A 19,006-nucleotide genomic window follows, 5' to 3' on the forward strand; every position below is an offset into this window, starting at 1 on the left:
CCCGACCTGCACTACGCGGTGGAAATGACGGCAGTCACCTTTCACACGACAGATTGTGCAGGCGTCGGGGGGCGCGGTTCAACTCCTCGGTGCATTCTGGGAGTTGTAGTCTATGTACGTGCGTCAGCACTGTGCGGTTGTGGGTGGGGAGTTGGTATTGAGAGTTGTTGTTGAGTGGAGCTGGGCCTGGACCAAACGAGCTGCTTCCCCAGAGCAAATACATCTCTGTGTTGTTGGCACTCCTTAAAGACAAGACGGCCCTCACTGTGTTATGGAAATTACTCATGCCAGGCACCATAACAAGATTCAACTCTAGGTTTCTGCTCAATTAATAAGCCAAAAGAAGACTCTTCTATAAAGTCCTTATTAGTAATACTAGATCTTGAGCTGTGTGTTTCCAAAGAGGAACCTCAAACATAAAATCCCTGGGCAATTTTCCACTTGAAATCTAAATTCCCCAGCCCTGATGCTACACTTTGGACCAGTAGTAATATTAGGGTGTGGTGTCTTCCTATTCTTCACTGGGTCCTGTCATTGTCTCTAGATGAGCTATATCTTTTATTATCTCGAAGGTTGCAGCTTCTCTTAATGAATGTAGCTTCTTTAGCTTCTGGCTTGAACTGGCTCTGGGGCCTTCTTTTACTTGATTAGGTAAAAGTTCAACATATCTAGGTGAAAGTTCACAGCTTGTGGCTTAAGGCTTCAGCAAATTTAGCAAATGATGTTAAGTGAGTTACGTTAAACAGGTTCTATAGAAGTAGTATACCAAATTGCACAACTGTGAGATCAAAACAAATACATGGGTATGTGAGGAATGAACTCACTGCTGAAATTTATAACCAGTTTATTATAAAATAAAGGCAACACAGCGTTGGGCGCATAGTGAATTTGCTAGAGGCGCACCATAACAACATGAGTTGAGCTTATATAGATGGCAAACATACATATTCATATATTCCCCAGCATGCTCCCACCCCTCTCCATCAGGACTGGGACAAAACCTGCACTTTTGACCTGGCCAGTCTTTAGACATGTCGACGCCTCACCTTTCTCTCCCAATACACAAGAATGAACCCCACACAATACAGACCACAACCAACCCAACGATCGAACCCCACTGTCCCCAATAATTCCCCTTGCAAAAGCCAAATTCTTCTGAGCCTGGAGTCACTACTGGCCCAGAAGAATAGTGAAGAGGTGATTGGGAACAGTCAGCATGGCTTTGCCAAGGGCAAATCCTGCCTGACCAACCTGGTGGCCTTCTATGAGCAGGTGACAAAATTACTAGATGAGGGGCGAGCAACTGATGTCGTTTACCTGGACCTGAGCAAAGCCTTTGACACTGTCCCGCACCACATCCTGGTCTCCAAACTGGTGACACATGGGTTTGATGGGTGGACCACTAGATGGATAAGGAACTGGCTTGATGGCCACACCCAAAGAGTGGCTGTCAATGGGTCCATGTCCCAGTGGAGGCCAGTGACAAGCGGAGTCCCTCAGGGATCAGTCCTGGGACCTGTCTTGTTCAACATCTTTGTGGGTGACATGGACAGTGGCATTGAGTGCACCCTCAGCAAGTTTGCTGATGACACCAAGCTGTGTGGTGCAGCAGACACGCTGGAGGAAAGGGAGGCCATCCAGAGGGACCTGGACAGGCTGGAGAGGTGGGCACAAGCCAACCTCATGAAGTTCAATAAGAGCAAGTGCAGGTTCCTGCATCTGGGTGGAGGCAATCCCAGGCACAAATCCAGGCTGGGCAGTAACTGGCTGGAAAGCAGCTCTGAGGAGAGAGACTTGGGGGTGCTGGTGGACGAGAAGCTCAACATGAGCTCTCAGTGTGCACTTGCAGCCCGCAAAGCCAATCAGATCCTGGGCTGCATCAGGAGAAGTGTGGCCAGCAGGTTGAGGGAGGTGATCCTCCCCCTCTACTCAGCCCTGGTGAGACCCCACCTGGAGTACTGTGTCCAGTTCTGGAGCCCCTATTACAAGAGGGATGTGGAGGTGCTGGAACGTGTCCAGAGAAGGGCCACGAGGATGATCAGAGGGCTGGAGCACCTCTCCTATGAGGACAGACTGAGGGAGTTGGGGCTGTTCAGTCTGCAGAAGAGAAGGCTCCGAGGTGACCTAATTGTGGCCTTCCAGTATCTGAAGGGGGCCTACAGGAAGGCTGGGGAAGGACTTCTCAGGATCTCAGGTAGTGATAGGACTAGGGGGAATGGAATGAAGCTGGAGGTGGGGAGATTCAGGCTAGATGTGAGGAGGAGCTTCTTCACCATGAGAGTGGTGAGACCCTGGAATGGGTTGTCCAGGGAGGTGGTTGAGGCCCCGTCCCTGGAGGTGTTTAAGAGCAGGCTGGATGAGGCTCTGTCCAGCCTGATCTAGTGTGGGGTGTCCCTGCCCATGGCAGGGGGGTTGGAACTAGATGATCCTTGTGGTCCCTTCCAACCCTGTCAGTGAGAAGGTGAGCTCCGCTCCTCAAGCTGCCTCCTCTCTCTTCCACCACGCGCTGGGTTCTGTTTGGTTTGCACGCAGTCTCCGCGGCAACCCCTCCCCCAGCTACGTCACTGCCCTCGGGCAGGTATGCAATCCGAGCCCCCTGCCCCTCCTCCTCTCTTCAGAAAGTCCCGAGCCACCAGCCCCTTACCGCCTGAAAAGCAAGGGAATCAAAGCCAAAAGCCAAACTCCCAGAGCTGCGCTCCTCAAGCTGCCTCCTCTCTCTTCAGCCACGCGCTGGGTTCTGCGCTTTTCTAAGTTTTAGTAGGTCTAATTACTAATTCAGCCTGTTTACCATAACTAATGTTGGAGGAGAATTTATCCACACCTGGGGACATGGTCTTAAGATTTTGATTGGACTCCTTATACAAAAATAGGGTTGGGATCAAGATTAGGCTCCACCAGTATATGTTAACTCTGCCTCCTCAGCCTACTGGGTTGCAACCAGCAGCCGGGTATGGTATCTTCTTGGCAGCAGTTACATTCTTCAGGAACCTTCCAGATCCCTTTAAGATTTTAGATTCCGGTTAGAGTCTCTTCCCAGCAGTCAGGATAAAATACTCCTTGATTATAACAAATACCATTTCTTACAACACTCTAAAACATTTACATGTTACCCATCCCCAATGATATCAAGTCCCAGGATGTTTTATACACAGAATGAAAATGGGGGCTTTCCTTGATGTTTACTTTGCAATGCAGATTCGATGTCACATAATGTCAGATATTTCAAAAGGTGGGTTTGCTCTTTCTCAAGCCCACAGTTAAAATTTCTTATTGTTTACACAGCTAATGATTATTAGTTTATACAATGGATACATTCTACGAGAATTACATATTCCTAAATGTTCCTAAATTAGTGTGGTATCACTGTTATGCCAGCACAGAAGATGAAGCCTCAGGCAATCTAAATCTCTTTCAGGATCAGATGAAGGAAATGGGGCCTGTTGAGGGGCCAGCAGAAGAACCATGCTGCCCTCACTATAGCTGTAGGGATGGAGTGGCATCACAGCCCCTGAGGAGCCACCATGACTCCCACCCGGTGCTGACACTCGAAAGAACGAGGTTTCGCCCTCACGTGTCCAAGGAGCATTTAAACTTTGATTTAATTGCAGCTTTATTAGCCGCTCGAGAACAAGTGTCCCTGTGCCGGGCTCATTGCGTTCCCTGAGATAATTTCTGGTAAGAATAAACCTTTACTTAGAATAAACCAAACCAGGTTGGGAGAGACCTTCAAGATCATCGCGTCCAAGCCATCAACCAATCCAACCCACCTAAACAACTAACCCATGGCACCAAGCACCCCATCAAGTCTCCTCCTGAACTCCTCCAATGACGGCGACTCCACCACCTCCTTGGGTAGCCCATTCCAATGGGCAATCACTCTTTCTGTATAGAACTTCTTCCTAACATCCAACCTGAACCTCCCCTGGCACAGCCTGAGACTGTGCCCTCTTGTTCTGCTACTGGCTGCCTGGGAGAAGAGACCATCATCCGCCTGCCTACAACCTCCCTTCAGGTAGTTGTAGAGAGTGATAAGGTCACCCCTCTGCTCCTGCTGGCCACACTGTTCCTGATGCACGCCAGGATGCCATTGGCCCTCTTGGATGCTTGGGCACACTGCAGGCTCATGTTCAGCCTACCATCAACCAGTACCCCCAGGTCCCTCTCTACCTGGCCGCTCTCCAGCCACTCTGACCCCAGCCTGTAGCTCTGCATGGGGTTGTTGTGGCCAATGTGCAGAACCCGGCACTTGGATGTGTTAAATCTCATGTTGTTGGACTCTGCCCATCTGTCCAGCCTGTCGAGGTCCCTCTGCAGAGCCTCTGTACCCTCCAGCAGATCAACTCGTGCCCCCAGCTTGGTGTCATCAGCAACTTTACTCATGATCGACTCAATGCCCTCATCCAGATCATCAATAAAGATGTTAAAGAGCACAGGGCCAAGCACTGATCCTTAGGGCACACCACTAGTGACTGGCCGCCAGCTGGATGTGGCACCATTCACCACCACTCTCTGGGCTCGGCCCCCCAGCCCGTTCCTAACCCAATGCAGTGTGCTCCCGTCCAAGCCATGGGCTGACAGCTTGGCCAGGAGTTTGCTATAGGGGACGGTGTCAAAGGCCTTGCTGAGGTCCAGGTAGACTACATCCACAGGCCTCCCCACATCCACCAGGAGGGTCACCTGATCATAGAAGGAGATCAGGTTGGTCAGGCAGGACCTGCCCTTCCTAAATCCATGCTGGCTGGGCCTGATCCCTTGGCCATCCTGTCAGTGCTGTGTGATTGCACTCAGGATGACCTGTTCCATGATCTTGCCTGGCACTGAGGTCAGGCTGACTGGCCTATAATTCCCTGGCTCATCCAACTGGCCCTTCTTATGGATGGGCACCACGTTGGCCAGCTTCCAGCCTTCTGGAACCTCTCCAGTGAGCCAGGACTGCTGGAAAATGATGGAGAGTGGCTTGGCCAGCTCATCTGCCAGCTCTCTCAGCACCCTAGGATGGATCCCACCTGGTCCCATGGACTTGTGGGGATCCAAGCTGCTGAGGAGAGTTCCAACCACCGCCTCATGGAACATAGGGATACTGTGCAGCTCCCTGGCTCCTTCTGCCAGGAGTTCCCTTAGTTCTTTTAGAAGTTCATTAACCATCCAGGCTGGCCGTCTGCCCTGGCGGCTCATCTTCCCGCACACTGGCACAGCCTGTCCCTGAGCCTTCAACAATTCTTCCTTGAAGTAGGTCCAGCTCTCCTGGACCCCTTTGTTTTTAAGGGCTTTATCCCAAGAAACCCTCTGAATTAGTTCCTTGAGTAACCTGAAGTCTGCCCTCAGGAAGTCCAGAGTGGAGGTCTTCTTGCTACCCCTCTTAGTTTGACCAAAACCTGAAAATTCAATTATCTCGTGGTCACTGGACCCCAAACACCCTCCAACCACCACATCACCCACCAGCCCTTCCCTGTTGGTGAAGAGGAGGTCAAGCATAGCCTTGCCCCTGGTAGGCTCTCGCAGCACCTGGGATAAGAAGCTGTCCTCCATACATTCTAAGAACCTACTAGATTGTCTCCTCTCTGCTGTGTTGAGATCCCAGCAGATATCAGGCAGGTTGAAGTCGTCCATGATAACAAGTTTAGGCAATCTTGAGACAGCCTTAAGCTGCCTATAGAATGATTCATCAACATCTTCCTCCTGGTTGGGTGGTGTATAACAGACTCCAACCAGAATGTCTGCCCTGCTGGTCTTCCCCTCTAATTTTCACCCATAAACGCGCTTCTTTTTATCAGTTCCCACCTGCGCCCGGCACAGAAGATTACGGCAGGTGGAAGCGATACGCGCTGACTGCACCAGTGCAATTGCGCGCCTGCTGATCAATCAAACCTCTGCTTCTCACTTCCCGATCAATCACCCCCAGCTGTGCGTGGTGCAAAGAGTGACAGCCAGCGCAGCCAATGAACGACGCCTACCCGCCCCCGGCGCGCGGGGCGCGCAACCACTCCCACTCTGCTCCGTCCGCTTTCGAATTGCGTCTTTTTTTTTTTTTTTAAATATCTCTGTGTCTCTCTTTTTTTTTTTTTTTTTTTTTTTTTCCTCCCTGCCGCGGGCACTCGATTGGCAGCGAAATTTTCCAATCGGTGACTCAGGCCAGTCCACGACTCCCGTTACTCAATCCTCGTCCTCTGTTTCTCAAGTGACAGGCGGCCGAGCCAATACGCTGCCTCATCGCCCACCGCTGGGGGCGGGGCACGACGGGAGCCAATGAGCGCGGGGAGAATGGGTGCGCAGGGAAGGCAGCGCGGAGAGAAGGCGGCTCTGTAGCTCGTTGAGGAACAGGTTGGTTTTGGGGTAGTTTTGAATGGGGGCCTAGTCGTGCCGCGGTAGAGGTGTCAGGTGGCTGCTTTTTGGGAAGAGCTGCTTCAACGGTTGTGTATGGGCTAAGGGAAAGGGGCGAGTCTGTTTCCAACGGGGGACGGAGGGCTCCTCCCCACGTCCTTCTCTTCCTCCTTTGTTGTGGTGGGACGCGGTCGGCGCTGAGGGCGATGGGTGGTTGTAGTAGGCCCTGGCAGTGGCTTGGGGCCTGCCTCTCTCAACTGGGGAGGGGGTGTTGCTGCTGCCCGCCGCTGGCTGGGTCTACGTAAGGGGAAGCGGAGAGGGGAGTGTCAGTGTCGCTCTCCCCCCTGGCCATTCACATGCCAGAATAGCTTCCCGGTGCAGGACGGTGAAGGGTGGGAAGGGCCGTCTTGTGCTTTCCTGTGTAATGGGGAGGTGGTGGGGGGCGGAAGTTCTGCTGCTTTTTTTTCTCCCCCTCCCTTTCTCCTCGATACTTATTTCGTGTTCTTGCAGAGATTACGGGTGCAAAAGTTTGTGCCAAGGTGGTGGAGAACAAGAGCAAGTTGCAAAGAAGTGTTTAGGTTTCCAAGGGTTTGCTTCAGTCGGTGCTTTTTTGTTTGTTCCTTTCCTAGTCCTGAGCTATGAATGTGAAATACACGCTACCTACGTGAGACATGTACGCTTGAATTGAGATTGGGGTTTTCTTCACGGCAGTAGTTTTAATGCTGTAAACTATCCATGCTTTGTAAGATATAAACGGTGTTGTTTCATTTACCTAGATGAGCGCATGGGAGAATTTGTGATAAATGCAAGTAGTTGATATTACTGCAGAGTTGTAGAGCTCTTATTTGTAATTTTTTTGTGGGGAGCAGAGGGGAAGAGAAAAGGTGTGATATAGTATGGTCTTTTAGTTTTCACTCTGGGGAAATACAAGAAGAAGAAAAAAAAAAAGGTGAACAAAGAGCTCTTGTGATAATTTTGGAGAAGTGTTGAACAGCTGACATTCCAACTGCAGCCTAATCTTTTGTCTTTTGGTTGTCTGTTACTGTTTTTGACTAAAACAAACAAATGTGTTGTGTTCTTTTCAAATACCTTACAAACAAGTGGAAAGTGTTAAGGAAAAAATTGCTTGTTTGAACTAAGAAACAAGTATTTCTGAAAATGCTGCTAGAGAATGCTAAAACCTGTGTATGTTGAGTTCATGTTATCAGAGATTATGGTTATAAATGAGTCAGCTTCCATCTGTAGCAAGTAGTTTATAATGACAGCTTATTAGGAGACTGTAGATAACAGCAGGTTTGTATGTTCATAAGTGTTTCTCTCTTAACCTGGAGAGCTGTGCTTTCAGATTGAGTCACAAAGTTATTTCTGTGAGGGCTGGACTCTGTAGTGAGATACTAATTAGTTTTTGCTCTAGTCTCCAGACTGGAAAACCACCCCACTAACAACCAACCAAACCAAAATAAGCCCCCTTGTTAAGGTGGAAAACTTCCCTTAGCAGAACAAGGTTGCTGTTTAGGCTTTCCTATGCTTTATCACAGTGTTGAAGCTTATATGGCGTGTGGATAGATTTAAAATTTTGCGTGTTTGTTCTAAGGTGTGGCTTTAAAACTTTATCATTTCCTAACTCTAGTGAATTAGAGGGAAATGGTAATATATAAACAAAGGGGAAGGTTTAGAAGTCCTTTCCCCCTATTGGTTCAGTGCTATTGTGATGAAAGATAGCATTAGTTACAAATGTCTTTAAAAGAGGAAGGAGTGGTGGTTTGAACTTAAAGATGAGTATGAGCACACTTAACAATATATTGGCCTGTTTACTAGAGTAACCTGGTAGTTGATTCTTGTTCTGCAGTTGTGTGGGTCAGACAGACTACACTGACAGTCATCAAAACAAAAGTTTTGCAGATCCCATTTTCTTTATGGAAGAAGCTGGACATGTGTAGCAATCTCAGAGAACAATTTGTCAGCTTCCCTGAGGTTCTGTTTCATGATAAAAAGGAGAACACAATTTAAAAAAAAAGTTGAAAAAATTTGGCTCTTAACTGATCTCCACCTAAGAAGCTAGACTAATGAACAAAATCAAATAAGCTTGAATTACACAGCAAATCTCCAAATTAAAGGCTCTCCTGAGTCGTCGTCCATCTTTCTGTTCCACTTATTCTTTTAGAAGTCTTGAGCACCAGATGATATGAGTTTATTTGAGCTCAAAAAGATCTCTACTACTGAGAGCAACTTCAAAAAACAAAATTTGTTTCTCTCACATCTTTCCCACAAAAGTTGTGGGAAAACAGGCTTTGTAGTAGGTTTTGGATAACAATGAATCTGAGCTCTGCTTGAGAGTGAAGATCATTCCTGATTTATTTATAAAAAGAACAGTATGCAAAGTTTTAATTGTTATAAAAATATTCTGGAGTTTTCAAATGTATTCATTCAGTGCTGTCTTAAGCATTATGTATGTAAATGCCCTGTAATTGAAAGCATCCATTTATGAACTTGACTTGCTAACTGAGCTGTAAATTCTCCTTTTCAGATAGGATTTAATGACTTCTATCATAAAGCCACAAACTGGTTGCAGACTGTGCTGAGGGGCAAACAGTGCCTAAGCTCACTTTGCCAAAATATTTGTAATTGTTGATTTGTTAAACTGAAATACTGCAGGTCATGCAATGGCAGGGCAGACATCCTGGTTGGAGTCTGTTATAGACCACCCAACCAGGAGGAAGATGTTGAGTCATTCTATAGGCAGCTTAAGGCTGTCTCAAGATTGCCTGACCTTGTTCTCATGGGTGACTTCAACATCCCTGATATCTGCTGGGATCTCAACAAAGCAGAGAGGAGGCAGTCTAGGAGGTTCTTAGAGTGCATGGAGGACAGCTACTTATCCCAGGTGCTGCGTGAGCCTACCAGGGGTAAGGCTATGCTTGACCTCCTCTTCACCAATAGGGAAGGGCTGGTGGGTGATGTGGTGGTCGGAGGGTGTTTAGGGTCCAGTGACCACGAGATAATTGAATTTTCAGTATTCGGTCAAGTTACGTGAGGCAGCAAGAAGACCTCCACTCTGGACTTCCTGAGGGCAGACTTCAGGTTACTCAAGGAACTAATTTAGATGGTTCCTTGGGATAAAGCCCTTAATAATAAAGGGGTGCAGGAGAGCTGGACCTGCTTCAAGGAGGAACTCCTGAAGGCGCAGGAACAGGCTGTGCCAATGTGCCAGAAGATGAACTGCCGGGGCAGAGGGCCAGCCTGGATGGGCAAAGAACATCTAAAAGAACTAAGGGGAAAAAAAGAGGGTGTATCATCTTTGGAAGAAAGGGGAGGCAACCCATGGAATATTTAAGGATGTTGCTAGGTCATGTAGGAAGAAAATTAGGGAGGCAAAAGCACATTTGGAGCTTAAACTGGACCCTGCTGTGAAGGACAACAAAAAGTCCTTCTATAAATACATTGATAGAAAGAGGAAGGGCAAGGACAACCTCCACTCCTTGGTTGACATGGAGGGAAATGTTGTATCAAAGGATGAGGAAAAGGCAGAGGTACTTAACACCTTCTTTGCCTCAATTTTTACTAGCAGGACAGAATGTCTTCCAGACAGCTGGCCTGCAGAGCTGGAAGAAGGAGCCAGGGAGCTGCATAGTTTCCCTCTGTTCCAGGAGCCAGTAATTGGTGCTCTCCTCAGCAGCTTGGATCCCCACAAGTCCATGGGACCAGATGGGATCCATCCTAGGGTGCTGAGAGAGCTGGCAGATGAGCTGGGTAAGTCACTCTCCGTCATTTTTGAGTAGTCCTGGCTCACTGGAGAGGTCCCAGAAGGCTGGAAGCTGGCCAACGTGGTGCCCATCCACAAGAAGAGGGCCGGTTGGATGTGCCAGGGAATTATAGGCCTGTCAGCCTGACCTCAGTGCCAGGCAAGATCATGGAACAGGTCATCCTGAGTGCAATCACACAACACTGACAGGATGGCCAAGGGATCAGGCCTAGCCAGCATGGATTTAGGAAGGGCAGGTCCTGCCTGACCAACCTGATCTCCTTCTATGATCAGGTGACCCTCCTGGTGGATGTGGGGAGGCCTGTGGCTGTAGTCTGCCTGGACTTCAACAAGGCCTTTGACACTGTCCCCCATAGCAAACTCCTGGCCAAGCTGTCAGCCCATGGCTTGGACGGGAGCACACTGCATTGGGTTAGGAACGGGCTGGGGGGCCGAGCCCAGAGAGTGGTGGTGAATGGTGCCACATCCAGCTGGCGGGCAGTCACTAGTGGTGTGCACCAGGGATCAGTGCTTGGCCCTGTGCTCTTTAACAACTTTATTGATGATCTGAATGAGGGCATTGAGTTGATCATCAGTAAATTTGCTGACGACACCAAGCTGGGGGCAGGTGTTGATCTGCTGGAGGGTAGAGAGGCTCTGCAGAGGGACCTCGACAGGCTGGACAGATGGGCAGAGTCCAACGGCATGAGATTTAACACATCCAAGTGCCGGGTTCTGCATGTTGGCCACAACAACCCCATGCAGTGCTACAGGCTGGGGTCAGAGTGGCTGGAGAGCAGCCAGGCAGAGAGGGACCTGGGGGTGCTGGTTGATGGTAGGCTGAACATGAGCCTGCAGTGTGCCCAGGCAGCCAAGAGGGCCAGTGGCATCCTGGCCTGCATCAAGAAAAGTGTGGCTAGCAGGAGCAGGGAGGTCATTCTGCCTCTGTACACTGCACTGGTTAGGGCGCACTTTGAGTGGTGTATTCGGTTCTGGGCCCCTCAGTTTAGGAAGGATGTTGGCTTGCTGGAACGAGTCCAGAGAAGAGCAACAAAGTTGGTGAGGGGTTTAGAACACAAGTCCTATGAGGAGAGGCTGAGGGACCTGGGGTTGCTTAGCCTGGAGAGGAGGAGACTTAGGGCTGACCTTATTGCTCTCTACAACTACCTGAAGGGAGGTTGTTGACAGGCGGATGTTGGTCTCTTCTCCCAGGCAGCCAGCACCAGAACAAGGGGACACAGTCTCTGCCTGTGCTAGGGGAGATTTAGGTTGGTTGTTAGAAAGAAGTTCTACACAGAGTGATTGCCCATTGGAATGGGCTGCCCGGGGAGGTGGTGGAGTCGCCGTCATTGGAGGTGTTCAGGAGGTGACTTGATGGGGTGCTTGATGCCGTTGTTTAGGTGGGTTGGATTGGTTGATGGGTTGGACGCGATGATCTTGAAGGTCTCTTCCAACCTGGTTTTTTCAAAATTTTTATTATTTTTATTTCTGGTAGAGAATGGTGAAAACAGTTCAATACTCTCTAGCTTAGAAGAAATTGGCTACTGCACAAAACTGTTCTAAACACTGGTGTTCACATTCAGGAGAGAAATTGTTATAAACAGTAAAACTTTGTTCCAGGTGAAATTTTATTATGATTATGTGCGTTTGCCAGCCATAGCATGAAGTAAGGCCAAGAAGACTATGAGAGACCAGTTCTTGTGTCTCCTATCAGTTCAGTCTGGGGCTCAAGCTTCATTTAATTGTTTCTGCGATATGAGCTTAGCATAAGATGCTAGGTTTGGGGGGCTGGCCTGTTTGAAGAATATTCCTGTTAGGCCTGTATTGAAAGTGAACTTGCATTAACTAATTGTTAAATGCAATTGTTTGTAATTTAACAAAGTGGGGAAACTGCTGTGCTATACAGATAAAAACTGAAACAATTGCTTTGGTACCTGATAATCAGTTCTGTGACTGGTGGCTGAAGAGAGAGGAGGCATCTTGAGGAGCGCAGCTCTGGGAGTTTTGCTTTTGGCTTTGATTCCCTTGCTTTTCAGGCGGTAAGGGGCTGGTGGCTCGGGACTTCCCAAAGAGAGGAGGAGGGGCAGGGGGCTCGGTTTGCCTACGTGCCTCAGGCAGTGGCGTAGCTGGGGGAGGGGTTGCCGCGGAGACTGCGCAAACCAAACAGAACCCAGTGCGTGGCTGAAGAGAGGAGGCAGCTTGAGGAGCGGAGCTCAGCTCAGAAAAAAACCACGGGTGGAGAGGGTGGTTACTGCAAGATGGTCACTACTAGAGCAAAGGCTAACAGAAGGACAGTGGGCATCCAAACAGAGACCACTCACAAGCATGCAGATGTTCAGGTAGGTGGCTGCAGTGAGTGCTGGAGCCTGGCACTCGATATGGAGGATGGAGGGAGCAGCTCCTGTGTCAGGTGTGAGCAGGTCAGTGATCTGATGAGCATGGTGGTCAAACTAAAAGAAGAGGTGGAAAGGCTAAGAGCTAGAAGAGATGGCAAGCAGGAAATTGACGATTCCCATAATGTAATCTCTTCTAAACCAGAACAGGGGGTAACTCTTAGTGGAACAGGGAGTTTGATACCTTCCCAGCAGCAAGCCTCTCAACCTCCCTGTAGTAAACCACATGAGCAGGGCCAATGGGAACAGGTCTCTGCCCGACGGAAGAAATGCAAACAAAGGAAGTCTGCTCCTGTGAGCAGCACGCTGCCTCCAGTGCAGTTACAGAACAGGTATGAGGCTCTGCAGGAGGAACAGGTCATTGGTAAGGTCGAGGACTCAAGAAGGTCAGAAGCTGCACCAATGACAGGTTGCCTCAGGCCAGCCATCAAAACTTACCCAGAAAAGAAACCTCGCAGGGTCATTGTCATAGGAGACTCCCTACTGAGGGGAACAGAGGGCCCAATATGCAGACCAGACCAATTTCATAGAGCGGTCAGCTGCCTCCCTGGTGCCCAAGTAAAAGACATTGTGGATAGAATTCCCAACCTCGTGAGTCCTTCAGACTACTACCCACTTCTGGTCTTTCAGGTGGGTAGTGATGATGTAACAGAGGCTCACAATCTATTAAAAAAGACTTCAGAACCTTAGGGCAACTGCTAAAGGGATCAGGGGCTCAAGTTGTGTTCTCTGCCATCCCTCTAACATCAGCAATGGATGAGGACACACTGAGGAAGGGCCGATAGGTCAATTCATGGCTCAGGGGCTGGTGCCATCGACAGGGCTTTGGGTTCCACAATCATGGATTGGTTTTCAAGGCACCTGAGCTGAAAACAACTTATGGGACACACTTGTCCCAGAGGGGGATAAGAATCCTGGGGCAGGAATTGGCAGGGCTCATTGATAGGGCTTTAAACTAGATTTGAAGGGGGAAGGGGTTAATAGTCTCCTGCTGGCTGGTGACGAACAGAGGGGCAGCTCACCAGCAGCAGAGAGAAGGAGAGCTGGTAAGGGCTCTCAACTTGCTGCCCTGAGGCAAGCCACGAATGATCCACCAGGACATTCTGTGGAAACCGAGGGGAATTGGCACAAGAGGAGGACAGGGCCAGCCCAGCTGAAGTGCTTCTATGCGAATGCGCGCAGCTTGGGCAACAAACAGGATGAGTTAAGGGCCACTGTGCTGCTGGGATGCCACGACATAGTGGCTGTTACTGAAACTTGGTGGGATGAATCCCATGACTGGAATGTAGGGATAGATGGGTATAAACTCTTTAGGAAGGATAGGCAGGGAAGGAGAGGAGGAGGCGGCGTTGCCCTCTATGTCAATAGCCAGTTGGAATCAGTGGAGCTCCAACTGGGGAGGGATGATGAGCTAGTTGAGAGTGTATGGGTTAAAATTAAAGGCAGGACAGGGGAAGGAGATATTACTGTGGGGGTCTCCTACAGGCCACCTGACCAGCAGATCCAAGCAGATGAGGCCCTCCACAGGCAAATAGAAGCGGCTTCCAGGTCACAAGCCCTGGTCCTCATGGGTGATTTCATCCACCCGGACATCTGCTGGAGGGACAACGCAGCAAGGCACCAGCAATCCAGGATGTTCCTGGACTGCATAGAAGACAATTTCCTTCTCCAGATGGTAGAGGAACCAACAAGAAATGGTGCTATGCTGGACCTTGTTCTCACCAACAGGGAAGGGCTGGTAAGCAATGTGAGGCTCAGAGACGGCCTTGGCTGCAGTGACCATGAAGCAGTTGAATTTAATATCCTCAGGGCAATCAGGAGGAAGTACTCCAAGCTCATGACCCTAGACTTTAGGCGTGCAGATTTTGATCGCTTCAGGGATCTGATAGCCAAAGTGTCTTGGGACAAAGCCCTGGAGGGAAGAGGGACCCAGGACAGCTGGTCAGTATTCAAGGACCACCTCATCTGTGTCCAGGAGCTCTGTATACCAACAAAGAGAAAGGCAGGGAAGAATGCTAGGAGGCCTGCCTGGATGGGCAAGGAGTTACTGGACACACTATTACTTAAAAGGAAACTCTACAGGCAGTGGGGAGAAGGACAGCTAGAACAGGGGGAATATAAGGAAGCTGCCCGAGCAGCAAGAGTCCTGGTTATGGAAGCCAAAGCAGAGTTTGAATGGAATCTAGCCAGGGAGATTAAAGGGAACACTAAGAACTTCTACAGGTATATTAATGGGAAGAAGACGGCTTGGGAAGGTGTGGGCCCCCTCAGAAAGGAAACTGCTGACATGGTCACAAGTGATGAGGAAAAGGCTGAGGTACTTAATAACGTCTTCACCTCAGTCTTCACTGCAAGGGCCTCTAGCCACACTCCTGATGTTATGGAAGACAATGCCAGGGACGGGGAGGAAGAACTGCCCATTGTAAGTGAAGATCAGGTTGGTGATCACCTGAAGAACCTGAAAGTGTTCAAGTCCATGGGACCCGACGGGATACACCCACGGGTACTGAGAGAACTGGCAGATGAGGTTGCTACACCCCTCTCTATTATATTTCAAAAGTCATGGCAATCTGGCGAAGTCCCCACAGACTGGAAAAAGGTAAACATTGCCCCCATCTTCAAAAAGGGTAAGAAGGAGGAACCAGGGAACTACAGGCCAGTCAGTCTCACCTCTGTGCCTGGAAAGATCATGGAGCAGATCCTCTTGGAGTCACTACTGGCTCAGAAGAATACTGAAGAGGTGATTTGGAACAGTCAGCATGGCTTCACCTAGGGCAAATCCTGCCTGACCAACCTGGTGGCCTTCTATGGGCAGGTGACAAAATTACTAGATGAGGGGCGAGCAACTGATGTCATTTACCTGGACCTGAGCAAAGCCTTTGACACTGTCCCGCACCACATCCTGGTCTCCAAACTGGTGACACATGGGTTTGATGGGTGGACCACTAGATGGATAAGGAACTGGCTTGATGGCCGCACCCAAAGAGTGGCTGTCAATGGGTCCATGTCCCAGTGGAGGCCAGTGACAAGCGGAGTCCCTCAGGGATCAGTCCTGGGACCTGTCTTGTTCAACATCTTTGTGGGTGACATGGACAGTGGCATTGAGTGCACCCTCAGCAAGTTTGCTGATGACACCAAGCTGTGTGGTGCAGCAGACACGCTGGAGGGAAGGGAGGCCATCCAGAGGGACCTTGACAGGCTGGAGAGGTGGGCACAAGCCAACCTCATGAAGTTCAATAAGAGCAAGTGCAGGGTCCTGCATCTGGGTCGAGGCAATCCCAGGCACAAATCCAGGCTGGGCAGAAACTGGCTGGAAAGCAGCTCCGAGGACAGAGACTTGGGGGTGCTGGTGGACGAGAAGCTCAACATGAGCTCTCAGTGTGCACTTGCAGCCCGCAAAGCCAATCAGATCCTGGGCTGCATCAGGAGAAGTGTGGCTAGCAGGTCGAGGGAGGTGATCTTCCCCCTCTACTCAGCCCTGGTGAGACCCCACCTGGAGTACTGTGTCCAGTTCTGGAGCCCCTATTACAAGAGGGATGTGGAGGTGCTGGAACGTGTCCAGAGAAGGGCCACAAGGATGATCAGAGGGCTGGAGCACCTCTCCTATGAGGACAGACTGAAGGAGTGGGGGCTGTTCAGTCTGCAGAAGAGAAGGCTCCGAGGTGACCTAATTGTGGCCCAAGGGGGCCTACAGGAAGGCTGGGGAAGGACTTCTCAGGATCTCAGGTAGTGATAGGACTAGGGGGAATGGAATGAAGCTGGAGGTGGGGAGATTCAGGCTGGATGTGAGGAGGAGGTTCTTCACCATGAGAGTGGTGAGACCCTGGAATGGGTTGTCCAGGGAGGTGGTCGAGGCCCCGTCCCTGGAGGTGTTTGAGCCCAGGCTGGATGAGGCTCTGTCCAGCCTGATCTAGTGTGGGGTGTCCCTGCCCATGGCAGGGGGGTTGGAACTAGGTGATCCTTGTGGTCCCTTCCAACCCTGAATGATACTATGATACTATTCATGTCGAATTTGGCCCAGGAATATTTAAGTTATAAAATAGTAATACAGGCACTAGCCTATTACAGGTGGAAACATTTAGTCAAAGCAAATTATGTGAGAAGGGCTTAAACTGCTGTGGTTTGGAGTGCTTATTTGGTGCTTTTGTAGAGCTCTTAAGACCTTTTAGTTTTAAGAAGCAATACTGTGAAGTTGTTCCTCTTAGTAAGTGGAAGAAGTTTGTTGCTTTGCAGAGACAGATGAATTGATCAACTGCAATTGTGGTAATTTTCCTCTTTTGCAGTTATAGGAAAGTTTCTAAGTTACATTGGTCCTATTGTAGTTTAATCAGAGGCCAGTAAAATTAATATCTCTTCTTTCTCCTGTCTCCAATTTTATACAGTTCTAGTATACCATGAAGAGCATATATATATGAAGACCATATGTATGGTATACCCTTTGTGATAATTTTCTGATAGCAATATAGCTTTTAATTACTGCATTTGTTTGTAATTTGCAGTGGTCCTTTGTAATTGAACAAAAAAAAATTCTGTTCGCTGAAGCTTCATAACATCATGATCATACTAATTTTATAGTAATTTTTTGTCATTTGATTCATAATCAAACTTCATTAAATGACCGCGAGGAAGAAAGTCTACTTTCCAAGTAAGTGGGTAATTCTGTTTTCAGTGAACTGTATAAAAATAATACAGTTATGCAATTTCAAAACTGAATACTAGGGCACAATAAACTTTAAAATTAGTGGGTAAATTGAATCCATATGTAGGCATGCTTCAAATTCTCATTCTCTGATTTTTTTTATTTTTTTTTCATTGCTCCTGTCCCTTCAGATCACAAGCTGCCTGTTTTGAACTCTATCTGCTCATGTCAAATCTGAACCAGGACCTTAGCTTGCTTTCTTGAAACTTTGGCTGTTGTGCTGGCTGGATGCAGATCTTAACAGGAAGCTCTTTGGAACCACTCCCTACTGTTAGCCTAATGGGCATTGTGCAGTAGGGATGGATTCCTCTTCCCCAAAGCAAAAAAGAACAACACCCCAAAACAACAGTAAGGAAATATTTGAAGCTGTCCTACTCTGACCTGAGTATGAGAGAAGAATAGGCACCATCTCAATTTCTTGTGTTCTTCAGAAAACTATGCAGGTTTGAGCCAGTATGATGAAACCAGGTAGGAGAAGAAGAAAGAATTGATCCTTCTGGAATCTCAAAAGGCATATTTTAGAGGGATCATGGGCGCAATAGAATTGGTGAAATGTGTTCTCTTGTTTGTTCCAGTGAGTGCTTCAACTGGAGTGTATTCTGTTTGAAAGGGAAAAGACTGGCTTGATTTTTTTAGTTTGAACTTGATACAAGACTTGGATTACCTGCAAATTGAAATCATTAACAATAGGGAGAACTTTCTCACATTCTGCTGTGAATAAATTGTCTCCTTGGTTTTTAGAATAGAATAAACCAGGTTGGAAGAGACCTTCAAGGTCATAACATAGCCTAAAGGATACAGAAGCAGATCATAAATTAGTTTTGTTTTGCTTCTGTTCAATGCAAGACAAAATACTTGATTTATCATTTCTCGAAGTCTTAATGACTTTGGCTTAATATAGGAAACATATGTAGTACTGCATAAGCTATGCCCTTTAAAACTTCAACTCTCACTATTGTTTAGCCTAATGTAAGACTTTGATGCTGCCTCAAATAGACTGTGCTTCAATTAATGTTACCTTATTGTGAAGCCAATAATATCACAGGGGTGCATCTTCTAAAAGATCCGAAACATTATGTACTTGGTGAAATTGATAGAGAATCCTGTCTAGATTCCAGGATTCATAAAAGACCCCAAAATGTTGCTTTTTGAAAAAATCACAAAAATTAGACTAAAATAGGGATTAAATGAGCTTGTAGATTTGTCAAATACTACAAATTATTTTCCTCAGTCTTTCCTCAGGAGCTTAACTTCTGTCCTCTTTATTCCAGAAGAGCTCTCGCAAATCAAATTCTTCTAAGCCAGAACACTTCTAGGAATCTCAGGAGAGATCACATTTGTTTATTCCAAGTTTAAGATAAATAACCAGACTGATATGAAATATGTTGCATAAGGCTTTAGAATAAATCAGCCATAAATCACTTGATATTTTTGATAGCACCAGTTTGTTTATAGTATGTTCCAGACACTCAGGGAAGGAAATTTTCCCTTGAAGATTTTAGTCTGCTAGCATACTGCGCTTAAGGTTTTCTTCATCTTTTATGCTTAGTTATTGCTGAGATCATGGATTTAATGCTTAATACTTGTTTTAGAAAGGTGCAGTAAAATGGAATAATAGCAGGTATAACTCGCTGATTTTAAAAGTTGCCATCTATGACACTATTTGACCAACTATAGAAACATGTATCAGGAGGCAGGGATACACTAGGGGGGCAGAGATGAAATGAATACCCCTGAAGTTAGGCAATTTATAAATTTTCTGGCATTAGTCTGTTGAGAATAACAGCATGTGCTTCCTATGTTCCAGCAATCTAAAGAAACACTCATACCTCTCTAGGCAACAGAGTGAGT

At 47.9% G+C, this 19,006-nt stretch overlaps 1 protein-coding gene across 2 annotated transcripts in view; it reads left to right on the forward strand.

Moving 5' to 3' along the window:
- The first annotated feature begins 6,255 nt into the window (after positions 1 to 6,255).
- LOC137449664 (mothers against decapentaplegic homolog 2) overlaps positions 6,256 to 19,006 on the forward strand; it is a 219,618-nt gene continuing 206,867 nt past the window's right edge. For both annotated transcript variants that reach the window (XM_068155399.1, XM_068155400.1), the window contains exon 1: positions 6,256 to 6,321. The gene's annotated coding sequence lies outside the window, so the exon portion shown is untranslated. The remainder of the gene's footprint in view (positions 6,322 to 19,006) is intronic.

Source organism: Melanerpes formicivorus, unplaced genomic scaffold (genome assembly GCF_026170545.1).
Source record: "Melanerpes formicivorus ecotype bairdi unplaced genomic scaffold, bMelFor1.0.p_v2 SCAF_31, whole genome shotgun sequence".
NCBI classification, from domain to species: Eukaryota; Metazoa; Chordata; class Aves; order Piciformes; family Picidae; genus Melanerpes; species Melanerpes formicivorus.